This window comes from Ailuropoda melanoleuca, chromosome 10 (genome assembly GCF_002007445.2).
Source record: "Ailuropoda melanoleuca isolate Jingjing chromosome 10, ASM200744v2, whole genome shotgun sequence".
Lineage (NCBI taxonomy): Eukaryota > Metazoa > Chordata > Mammalia > Carnivora > Ursidae > Ailuropoda > Ailuropoda melanoleuca.
Genome location: NC_048227.1, coordinates 41,059,923 through 41,073,438, shown reverse-complemented (window position 1 = coordinate 41,073,438; position 13,516 = coordinate 41,059,923).

Below are 13,516 nucleotides of genomic sequence, written 5' to 3'. Positions count from 1 at the left end.
AACAATAGAAATTTATTTTCACACAGTTCTGGAGACTGTGAGGCCGTCAGGATTGCTATCGTGAGGGCTCTCTTCCTGGCTGGCAGACAGCCATTTTTTTCACTGTGTCCTCAAATGGCCTCTCCCTTATGATTGCACAGGAGTGGAGAGAGGGCAGGCGAAGGGAGAGGTGGGGGGGGACCTCTGGTATCTCTTCCTCTTTTTATAAGGACACCAATCCTGTTAGATCAGGACTTCACTCTTATGACCTCATTTAAGCTTAATTATTCTCTAAAGGCCCCATCTCCAAATACAGTCACATTGGGGTTAGGGTTTCAACCTATTAACTTTTTTGGGGGGAGCACAATTTAGTTCATAACATCTACTGAACACCAGCAGTCCAAGATAACTATATAGCAGCAAAGCAGAGGATTTGTTTTGAATCAAGATCACATTATAAGCTGTAATGTTAAATATCTCTAAAAAGAGACATTTATAGGAAACACATACACAGAATTAGGCAAATTCTTCATAAAGGCTTTCCAAGTATTTTCCTTGAGAAATTGAAAATTCGTAATATACACTTAGGATAACATTAGAATTTAAAGTGTTCATTTCCTTTCAAGAGAGCATTCCTTGAAATTTCATGTTTTTTCTTAGTGATAAATGTGAATCAGATTACACTGTTCCTCAAAAGCTGCCTTTTACAGTCCTACTTGCTCTAATAAGTTTTTTATGCCAAATAACTAAAATTTAATTATTGTTATTGTAAGTTGCTTGACCTCACTAAAACTAGCTTCCTTTGTTATAAATGAGTTTGGCTTATGAGAAAAGTTCATTCAAACTGAATTATGGGAGAAGAGATATTTAATTCCATATTTTAATTTTTTTCAGCCAAATATGATAGCTGGCCAATTTTTAAAAATCTAGAATGTCGGGGCACCTGGGTGGCTCAGTCCGTTGAGCATCTGCCTTTGGTTCAGGTTATGATCCCAGGGTCCTGGGATAGACTCCTGCATCAGGCTCCCTGCTCGGTGGGGAGTCTGCTTCTCCCTCTCCCTCTGCTGTTCTCCTTGCTTGTTCTCTCTCCCCACACCCCTCAAATAAATAAATAAATAAATAAATAAAAGCTAAAAAAAAATTTTTTTAAAAATCTAGAATGTCACTTATATTATCATTTTAGAAAAGCAAACAATTTATTCATTGCCTAATTTTTACCAAATGGCAACAAGTGATGCTGTCATGTTTTTTCTTATCTAAATTTAGTGTATAATTTTACTGAAGTGTTGTTACCCAGATGTTAGTTTCTTTCTCTGGTCACACTTGACCATTCAGAGATCTGTAATTATGAGGACATTTAATGAGGATCCATCATGTTGCTTTGAAAACTTTAAAGCCCAGATTTGACTATAATATTCAACATCAGAATTTAGCACAGAACGGGGGTGCCTGGGTGGTTCAAGTTGGTTGGGCGACCAACTCTTGATTTCAGCTCAGGTCATGATCTCAGGGTCATGGGATCGAGCTGTGTGTTGGGCTCCACACTGGGCATGGAGCCTGCTTGGCATTGTCTCTTTCTCTCCCTCTCTCTCTCTCTCTCTCCCCCTCTGCCCAACCCCTCCACAGCACACATTCTCTCTTTCTAAAAAACTTAATAAATAATATTTTTTAAAAACAAGAATTTAGCACACAACCAAATTAATCGTGTAACAGTGTATACCATTATATTTGAGATGGGAATAAAAGGCTTAAAGTTATTACACTGGAATGTCCAATGATTTATAGTAATCATTAAAGGAGATAGACCCTATGCCACATAATTTTAGAATACTAGAGAAACTATGAGAAAGAAAGAAAAAACAGTGAATAATGCAATGTGTTTGAAGGAAAGAGACGGAAAAAAAGAAGGGAAATAAGCAAACTATGCAGCAGTAAAATTTTTACATTTTTGTTGTCTTATTTAAATATTTTTAAAAATTAAGTCTGTGATTAAGTATAATAAAATATACACAAAAAATATGCGTATTAAGCCATGGATCACACACTGAAGGTGAAGTTAAAACAAACTAAACTAAATAAATAAATAGAACGACCAAAGTTGCCAATTCATGACCTAAGCACTCTATCTGTCTGCTTTCAATTAATGGCTAAATCAGTTTCATGTAAGATCACATTAAACCTGAGTTTCTACATTGCACAATAGAATTTGATCTTCAAATACCCAAGGCTACGAAATAAACAAACTCCACACGCTCCTAGATTCCAATTTCAAACCCCAAATTCCATGAAGTGCTTCCGATGTCCCCCTTTGACTGTTGAGTACTAATATTCCCATTAACTTCACTGTATCTTTTTAAATAAATATAGAAACTCAACAAGTGCTTATTAGTCAACTTTGGTTGACTTGGTATCTGAAACAGCAATAATTAGAAAAGCTTCCGTAGTATTGAGGCTGGTGCACACGAGGAAATTACATTATTCTACAGATAATCAGCTTTACCAGTCCACCATTCGGAGATCTCGGACAGCAAGCCTACGGAAGTGAAAAAACCTTAAAAGCTGACAGAAACATCTTCTGAAAGTATCAACTGGTCTGTAAGGTAAAAATATTGTAGCAATGGATTCCACTTCTATTTTTTTTAAAGATTTTATTTATTTATTTGAGAGAGAGAGGGAGAAAGAAGGAGAGCACAGAAGGAGAAGCAGACTCCCCACTGAGCAGAGAGCCCGATGCAGGGGCTCCATCCCAGGACCCCGAGATCATAACCTGAGCCTCCCAGAAACCCTGTAATGGATTCCACTTTTGCCTCTGCTACTCGTACCAGAGAAATTGGCCACCATCACTTGCTCTACTGCCACTTTTTAAAAAAACTTATGATGAAATACAGAATTGATCAAAAGAGAAATCTGTTCTGAGGAAATTTATAAGATTAATAAGTATATAAAACTCTGAATTTTTCTGAGTATAAAAGTGTATATAATATGTCTGGTTATAAATGGTATAAATGATTAAAGCATCATGCAGATACGTATGTTTGAGAAATATTTTGTGTATTAATATGTTAGAAATAAATTGCACTGAATAGCGGAGTTAGGTGAACATGACTCATTTGGTAAGGATGTGTCTTGATCAGCAAGATTCTTGGAAACACAGATCTAACAAAAAGGATGAGACTTCACAGTTTGAAGTTTCTATAACCACAAAAAAAGAGGAAGAAAGAGAAGGGAAATTTGGGAGGAATGTATGCAAAAACCAGTGATTAAGATCAAAGAAAAGGGTTGGATTGGTGGATGAAAGGTTGTTGTTGAATCTCAAGAACATTTGGGACATAGTGGCTGCTGTTTTTCCTGGTGCCACGGTTACAACAGCATAAATAAACTAACTGTGCCTGGGTAAGTGTTATTCTACCTGTCCTACCCGGAGGCAGAGACACTGCACAGCTTAATGAAGCTTAAGCTTCAAGGCCCAAAAAGGGCTTAGAAATGGTTTCACATGGTCATATATTTGAGTAAAATTCGAAGAAGATATTTTAATCACGGTCAGGTAGGACCACTATCTCTTTCCATTCTGACTTTCCCTGGGTCATGTCACATTGAAGCACCATAAGCATGTTGGGATCCATTTAACGGGAAGTCGAACTAAGCATACATTTGGTTTGGGTTTAGAGGAATATAATGATGCATACTGCAGTACTTCCATATAGAGGAAAGTCTTGCTAGCTGTCCAGTTGTAGAACTGGCTTCCACGAATATCCCTACTGTCCGTTATGCCAACGCCCCTGGCATCCTGTCACATGAAGGTGCAGGGACATAGGTCACATTGCAATGTGACCTTATCCTCCATTGCACAGCACCATAAGTATGTGGGTAGAGGTGAAGACACAAGGTTTGAAATGAATGGAGTTTACTGGAAGTCATTTTATTGGAAATTCTTCCAAACACTAGATATGCAAAATTGTTAAGAAGGCAAGAGTCTGTTTTCATCTTCTTAGTCAAAAAGGAGCTTCTATCCTGTCAATGATATACTCAACAATGTAACGTATACAATTACAAACGTATCATGGCTTCTCCCCCCTCCTTTGTTGGAGATTGTACATGATAGCATTTATCAGAATGGCCGTGTCTGTAGCGTATGAACTTAGCGGGACTCTGCACAATGAGGCCATCTGTCTGTGAAGTCACACATTATATATGCACTGCAAAGTACTGGATTGTGTCTTAGCATACCTGATGCATCTGTTCTTCACAAAGGCTGATGACATGTCACTCATTGGGAGAAGATTTCATTGACTCTTGATTTAATGCAAAATACTGGCATCAGTAAGGATAACATAAAGCTCATTATATTCCACTGAGACAGGACATGGCAGACAAACTGGTTGATGACTGTGGCCTATTCAAAAAGATTTAAGGTTTATCACCGCCCAAGAAAACTTGGAATGTCTTTAAATCTTACAGTTCATATGTGACAGAGGCTTTACTATATTTGACAATAATTCTAAAAATATACAAGACATTACTAGTCATAAATTCTGAAGCTCAAAAAACTTTTCTAAATTATCAGTAATAAAAAAAACGAGTTTAAACCAACATGCTAAACTAAATCATCCTTATGTAATCATCCAATATTACAAACCATTGTCATATGAGGACGAGATCTAAGGGTGCCTGTCTGGCTTAGTCAGTAGAACATGTGACTCTTGATCTCAGGGTTGTGAGTTCAAAGCCCCATGTTGGGCATAGAGATGACTTTAAAAAAAGAGAGAGAGGTGAGTCCCCGGGTAGCTCAGTGGGTTAAGCATCTGATTCTTCAGCCCAGGTTTTGAACTTAGGGTTGTGAGTTCAAGCTCCACCCATGTTGGGCTCCATGCTAAAAAAAAAAAAGAGAGAGAGAGAGATCAAAGTCTATGGAGTAAAACAATAAAGGAGAAATAGTATTATAGAGAGATTCCAGGTACCTGTAATATATAAATTTTTTTCTGGATTTTCTGATATTTACAATATTTATCAACTTTTAAAAAATTTAAATTTTCTTTTATTAATAATCTCTATGCCCACTCACAACCTTGAGATCAAAAGTTACATGCTGTATTGACTGAGCCAGCCAGGAACCCCAACTTTAAAAATTTTTTAATTAATTTTTTTGAAAGATTTTATTTATTTATTTGAGAGGGAGAGAGAGAATGAGAGAGAGCACGAGAGCACAAGAATAGGGGAAGGGAGAAGCCGACTCCACACTGAGCAGGGAGCCTGATGTGGGACTCGATCCCAGGACACTGGGATCATGACCTTAGCTGAAGGCAGATGTCTAACTGATTGAGCCATCCAGGTGCCCCCTCTGCTTTTTTTTTTTTTTTTAAGATTTTATTTATTTATTTGAGAGAGGGGAAGGGGCAAGAGCAGGGGGAGGGATTTAAAAATTTTTTAAATGACTATTTCCATTCTTCACTTTTGTACCTGTGGTAATAGCTGTCGGCCTCCTGGCCTAATTCCCTCCAGCAAGACAGAGCCCCCATCCCAGCAGCTATAAGTGTTTTGATTACAAAGGACTCACATCTGTACCCTGCTGCAGCCGACTGTCCGCAGTTTCGGGGAGCCACTTTCTGAGAGCTAACTGGGATGCTGGACTTACCTCCATGACTGACTGATGCTGGGCCATAAAAGCCCCTGCCTTATAGCAGGGTAACACACATTCCAGAGCTCCCCAGGAGGTCAGGCCAAGCCTAGGTATCTTCTGAAACCACACCTTTGCTGCCTTCTCTGGCCCTCTCCTGCCTCCCTCACTCCCCAACAATTTCCTGAGAGCCAGCCCTTGATAAATGACTTGCTCAAGAATCCCAATCTCAGGCTCTGCTTTTAGGGAACCCCACCTAAAAGAGTATCTAATTTTTGTATTCTTTCTCTCAGATAAATGCCCTAAACCGTAGAAGCATCAAGTCCCCCAAATTCTAGATTTATTCCTGGTCCTACTTACTGGCATCACTGCACAGAGGACCCGCTGAGCTGGAACTTGGGCATATCATGCAAGTGCTTTGAGGAGCAAGGTTGGGATGCTCACTATTTTAGCAACTTTGATGATTGTTCTCCCTGCCTCTTACCACCACCAAAGATTTGGTTAAAAGGGTAGGATAAAAGATGCATCAGCTAAGACTAGATGTGGCAGCATTTAACCTCAAAACCCAACTTGCAGAATTTTATTTCTGTGTTAGACCAGGGCAACTCTGCTGCCACCAGGAACCAAGGCTCCCATATCTCCGTTCTGCCGTCCTCACTGTGCAGCTTTCTTCCTCCAGGTTTCCTCCTGAGTTCAAGATAATTCCTGGCATTCCAGCCCTCATGTCCAATTCCAGGCAATAAGAAGAAGCTAGAAGGATAAAAGGAGTATCCCTTACCTGAATCGGACCCCTTCAGGGGGACATTCCAGGTGTCTCACATAGCATTTCCCCCTATGTGTCTTTGGCCAGAACTTGGTCATGTTGCCACAACTAGATGCAAGGGAAGCTGAGAAACGCTTTTTCAGAGAGGTGATTTGCTGCTAGAATACAACGTGGAAAACAGCAAGTAGGTGGAGGTGTGGAGACTTAACCAAGCAGAGAAAGCTGAAATTTCAGCACTTGCAGTCAGAAAAGCCAAAAAGCAAGACAAAACAACTGTGAAATCGGAGGCACTAGTCACTTTGAAGTGACAAGATTAGTTGTAAGCCCAGCTAGACCTCCAGATGCCAGCTCTAACATTGCGTGGCCAGGCGCCTGAACCTTCCCCATTCCAACAGAAGACAGGTATTCTCACTGTAAAAGTTAAAACAGAGCTCCAGCCTTGGGGATATTTCAGGGAGGTAAGACAAATGGTAAAAGAGGGAAATTAAGTTAAATTCTATGCATTGAACTGTGAGAACCTTTAGTGCCCTGCCCCTACTCCGCTCCGAGAATAATAGCAGCCAGGCTTGTACCTTCTGCAGGAGGATAGAAGGGATCTCTCTCTCCTGAAAAATAGAACAACAACAACAAAGCAAATAAAAAATTAGCCCAGGAGAAAAAAAAACACAGATGCTAATATTTGGGTGTCTACAAAGTAAGACCTAAGAGTAAGTCGAGTAGAGTGAAGCCACCATTAGCACACCCAGCCAAGCTTCCAATCCATTTTTTGGTGTTTTTGCTTAAATAAGGACAGAACGCCAAGGATCACTAGACTTTTGGAGAATGTCTCTGCCAGATCAACCCTATTGCCAGTCTCAGGGCCTGTGAGCATGAATCCTTGAGATACCGGTAACAGACACCTTCTAACTCTGAAGCTTTCAGTTCAAGGGTATGTGTTGGCCTGAGAGGCTGCAGGTGATTAAAAAAAAAAAAAGAAAGAAAGAAACAAAGGGGGAATGAACCATGACAGACTATGGACTCTGGGAAACAAACTGAGGGCTTCAGAGAGGAGGGGGGTGGGAGAATGGGATAGGCTGGTGATGGTAGTAAGGAGGGCACGTATTGCATGGTGCACTGGGTGTTATATGCAAGTAATGAATCATGGAACTTTACATCAAAAACTAGGGGTGCACTGTATGGTGACTAACATAATATAATAAAAAATATTATTTTAAATAAAAAAAAGAGACTGTTCATGCTCTGTGTTCTGTGTTGGACAATGACCTATCTTGTTTATCATATACCCCAAGACTGATGGGGTACACCTAGTTCTAATGCGACGGTCTCTGACGCTTATCAGGACTGGCTTAAGTGCAGAACTACTCCAGTCTCTCAGCTCCTAAAATTACCCAATGCAGCTGCTCACCACTTTTGTACTGAAAATGAATTACTAGCTTGTTGCCAGACACTGGTTGAGACTACACTGCTATTGAAGGACTCCTATAACCAAAAATTCCAGTACTTTTCTGGATGACACAGAGTAACAATGGAATAAACAAGGAGCGGTTCAGTTAATCTTATTGATTTAATGTGATTAATACATTCAGGAACATGTGAGAAGGCACAGCATGGGAAGGCTCTAGAGAATTCATGGGCCAGCGGCATTCACCACCTGGTGATGACATTGTCCCCGTCGCAGCTCTCTCTCTGACAATGACTGAAGTTCACAGAGATGTGACTAAGCTTCATTTATTGATGGCAATGTTCACATTAACTACAACCCTAGTAGTAGAAGGCAAGAGGGTCTAGTTATACATAGTATTGTTGGATGTACATTCCAATGTCTTTGTTAGTTTCCCCTGAAAGCCAAGGCAGGGACTTCTAAGTGCAAGTGACTTATTTGGAAGATGATGCCAGAAAACAGTGGAGTGATATGGGCAAAAAGAGTAATGTGTGTTACTGGATCACTAGACACGACTAGGGATCGATCCTGCCTGGGACCCTCTGAAGAACTCTATAGAATCCACTCGGAATTGTACACTCTTGACAAACTACACATATAATCAAATAAAACAGTATCTAGACTATGTGTAGAGAAAAACAAAGTAAAAAGAGCTTTATAAAATAACAAAAATAATATTTATAAAACAGTACTCTGAGGGGGCGTCTGGGTGGCTCAGTCAGTTAAGCGTCTGACTCTTGATTTTGGCTCAGGTCATGATCTCAGGGTGCTGGGATCAAGCCCCACGTTGGCCTCTGAGCTCAGCAGGGAGTTTGCTTGAGGTTCTCTCTCCCTTCTCTCCCTCTCCCACTCCCTCTGCCTCTCCCCCCTCAAATAAATGAGTAAGTCTTTAAAACAAAACAAAACAAAACAAAAACCATTCTTCTAAGAACTAAAGTTCTTTTGGGTGTTACTTTGACCAAAGGAATGATCTAAAATGCTGATGAATGAGATTGAAATTCCTTTGACGAGACATCATTTTATAAGTCTCGAGTTTCTGAGGTTGGTTCCAGTAGGTGGTTCATTTGAAATTTGGATTAACTTCAAAAGAGCCCCCATATTTAGGATTCAGAGGTGGAGGAGAAACTCCAGCCCAAGAAGGCGGCTCCCTGTAAGTGCTTCCCAGGAAATGAGAAGGAAAAGGAGGTCTCCACAGACACTATTTCCTTGGACGGGAGTTGGGGGGTGGGGGGGAGGTGGGTAGTGATAAACCTCGTATTGGAGTGTAGGTGGGTGAATGTGGCCTCACAGCACAAGAGGCCTGAGCAGAAGGAAAAAGCAACTCAGCTTCCAAGCCCACCCTTTGGAGGGTTAATGAGGGAGCTGTTAGCTGGAAAAGCTTATTGAGATGTAGTGACTCCTAGCTCAGTGACAGATCATTCTAATAACTTCAGCCATCATCTCTCCTTGCATGTCTGGATCTTTCTTCACTAAGTTCTTTTATTAGGGAAATGATTTCCTCCCTCAGGTTAAGTGTGTTCTCTTCTGCTTTCCACAGTTGTCCACCAGGCTCTGAATTTTTGATGACTCTTTCTTTAGGCTAGCATCCTCCAAAGATGACTCAATCCCTGCATTCCCCTTTTGAACAAAGCCAGGCTTGTCAAGGAGTTGACACTATCTAGAATTACTGCAGCTGGTGTTTTTGACATGTTGAGCCAGTGTTTGTGAAAGCAGCATTCTCCATTTCACATAAAGCCAGCTGCTAGCCAACTGGACAAGTCTAAACAAATACAAGACCCACCAAAAGGCTGATGACATCACTGATTCCAGCGGGAGACCACAGAGGGCAGGGTCCAGATTCCCATCACCCAGCCACTGCTCCACCACCACCACTTGTGGTTTCCTGAGGACCCCTAAAGCCAAGCTCTACAGTGGCTTGAAGCCCTTCTGTGGCACTGAAAGCCTAGAACAGAGTTCTGCTGAATAATCATGCCTCCACCAGCCCTCCCACCAGCTCCATAACAAACTCCCTCTAGTAATACCTGTAAACACTTCATACTGGCAACCTGAGCAGTCTACCAACGGAGCTAATCCAGGAGAAGGATAGGTTCAATTAAAAAAAGCTTCTTGTAGGGGCCCCTGGATGGCTCAGTCAGGTAAGTGTCCGACTCTTGGTTTCTGCTCAGGTCATGATCTCAGGGTCATGAGATCGAGCCTGGCTTTCGACTCTGTACTGAGCGTGGAGCCTGCTTAAGATTCTCTCTCCCTCTTCCTCTGCTCCTCCCACCACACTCCCTATTTCTCTCCAAGAAAAAACAAAAGGTGATCAATTAGTCTCATTTTTTAGTATAATTATGAACTTGTACACTTAAAAATGTTTGATATGTTTTAATTCATTGCAGTTATGATTCTTACTGATATTCAAGTTGTTCCCTCTTTAGCCAGTGTTGTCTTTTGAATCCTTTTCACATGACCCCAGAAGACTTTGATGGCTTCTTTCTTTCTGATATGACAAGATATCCCAGGCTTATCTTGTTCACGTCCTGCCCTAGACCTGGCATTAGCCACTCTTCCAAAGTCATGGTTCCTTTTAGGAGAAAATAACAGATACGGTGTGAGCTCTAGGGATGCTGAACACTGCTAGGCTGGTCATTGTTTCTAAGTCTTTTCAGTGGACAAAGCTAAGAAATATCTTTTTTAAATTGAGATATAATTGACATACAACACTGTGTTAGTTTTAGGTATATATCATAATGATTTGATATCTGTATATATGATGGAATGATCACCACAATAAGTATAGTTAATACCCATCACCACACAGTTACAAATTTTTGTTCTCTTGTGATGAGAACTTTTAAGGTCTACTCTCTTAGCAACTTTCAATATACAATCCAGTATGGTTAACGATAGCTACCTTGCTGTACATTACATCCCCAGGACTTATTTTCTTATAACTGGAAGTTTGCATCTTTTTGACCTTCTGCATTCATTTTGCCCAATGAACGTCCCCTGCCTCTGGAAGCCACCAGTCTGTTCTCTGTTATCTATGAGCTTATTATTATTATGTTTTTAAGATTCCACATATAAGTAAGATTACAGAGTATTTGTCTTCCTCTGATTTAAGAAACATATTTAAGGAGAAAATATATTACAGGGACACCTGGGTGGCTCAGTTGGTTAAGGTGCCTTCAGCTCAGGTCATGTTCTCAGAGTCCTGGGATCCAGCCCCATGTCAGGCTCCCCACTGAGCAGGGAGTCTGCTCCTCCCTCTCCCTCTGGCCCCCTCACTGCTCGTCCACACTCTTGTGCATGCTAGTTCTCTTTCTCTCTCACATAAATAAAATATTTAAATATAGATATAGATACAGATATGTATACATTACATGCAAGAGACTTTTAACTGATCTGCTTATACCAAGCTCTACTTCACCACTCCCTGCAATTCATCCCATGCATCTCGGTCAGAACCATCCTTATAAAATGTAGATCTAATTTTCTTCATTCCCTGTGTAAGAACTTTTGATGGAATCCCATTACCAAAAGAATTAAGACAAAGCTCCTTGGTGCGCGCACACACACGTACACGCACGCGCACACACACGTACACACACACACACACACACACACAGAAGCTCTCCAAATGGAGCTCCTAATCTCCACCCCAGCCTCTTTAGCATTCCTTCTTCCTTCCCCTCTTAGTTCGGCCGCTACTGAACGCTTAGTACACCACACTCCTCCTGCCACCTGTGCCTTTGCTCAGCTACTTCACTTTCTCCGAAGTGCCCCGTTTTCACCATTCCTCAGTGAATTTATATCCACCCTTCAATAAATGGCTCAAACATCTATTTTCTTTACAGTAACTTGCAGCCTCCCTTCCCCAGGGAGAGCTAATCTGTTTCCATCGTGTTCTATGTAGTACTCTGAAATCTTTATGTACCACTAATGAAACTGTACTGCGGTGATTTGTTCACGTGTGCATCTCTCCCTAGCCGGACCGTCTCCCAAAATGCAGGACACTCACCATTGTTGGTAGTGCGGATGGTTTTGTGTGCTACACTTCTGCAGCATTAAATACCATTAAATATTGAATTGCATAGGTGAGAGCTGGTCCCCTTTTAATAATCTACATTAGGGAAAACATTTTAGTTTGGTGCTAGGGTGGCTTTAGCATCTCTCTATTGTGTGATTAATTTCGCTTTTGAAGAGATAGCAGGCCTCAGTCTTGGGACCTTTGTAGATAAAAGTAATAGGCTAGAAATACATGTTTTTTTTAAATAAAATGATATTTTGCAATGATTAGCCTCTATGAAACTTCTAAAATTAATATTGGTGATAGAATGTTCTTTTAAAATAAAAGTAAGCTAATTTAAAGAAAAATAATAAGCCTATTACAGTGAAGAAGTACATCATGGCAAAAATCTCATAGGATATATGAAAATGACTTAAGTCTGGGAAACACTGGGCTGGGTTCTCAGATTTATGAAGCATAACTTCTATTTTCATCCCCAGTTTCTAGTACTATGGTTAACATACAGCAGATAGTCACTAAACTTCTGCCAAATTAATTAGGTTAGGAAGAAGCACACACCTCTAGCATTTTCAAGACCAAGTGTCATTTTGGGGAATACGCAGGTAAAGTGATGGGCCTTCTGTAAGCCAGTGTTTCTGAAAAAGTTAAATACTATCCATTGTTATAATATAAAAGACCTTTTAAATTATTTCCTATAGCTGCTGTGGAAGAAATCAACTTCATAAGAGGATACAATCATAGATTTTTCAACTGGATTGTGTGGAACAATGTCTTATAAGCCAAAGTTTGGGGCAATAGAAGAAAGTTTACAGTACATTCTATGCAAACCAGCACATCACTCTTCACCTTCAAGGCCATGCACGAGTACATTTTGAGAAAGGGTAGACCAGAGCAGCTCTAACTAGAGGAGATCTAGCACCATCTGTTGGGGAGTGAGTTCCCAGCATAAGAGAGATTCACGATCAGGTGACTTCATTAATTCTGAATTTCTTTTCATCGCACAGATTTCAAGACACACATACCTAAGTACAATTTAATTGGCAATCAGTTCTAGTTCTCCGTTTTGACAGTCAAAAACAAAACTAATTCATTGATCTGATTAAGATATACTTATTAGTCTTTGGGCACCTGGGTCCTCAGGCCATGATCCTGGGGTCCTGGGATTGAGCCCCACATTGGTCTCCCTGCTCAGTGGGGAGCCAGCTTCTCCCTCTTCCTCTCCCTCTGCCACTCCCCCTGCTTGTGCTCTCTCTCTCTGCACTTTCTCTCTCTCAGATAAAGAAATAAAATATTTTTAAAAAGATACATTAGTCTTTCATGATTTGACTCCTTAGTTACAGACCTGATAATTAACCCATTTTGATCCATTTAAGAAATGGAAGAAAAGTTAATTATACAGCCACATCCACTACAGGATTGCTTTAAAAAACAAATACATGTTTCTTGGTCTTATAAGCCAGTCTTGGCATCTCTTGATTATCTGTGGTAATTAGAAATAGGGATAGCCTTGAATTTCAAACTTTACTAATAACCCATGAACAGTGTATTTCTACTTTCAAATTTTCCCCCAAAATCTGCTGTTGAGATTGAGAGGGTTGTGTTTCTTCTGTCTACCATGTGAATAGATGCTCCAAGGTCACAAAAACAGTAGAAGAGATAGACAGCTTAGTATAGGCAGGTAGGTGAAGAATGAAGGCAAGTCCTAAG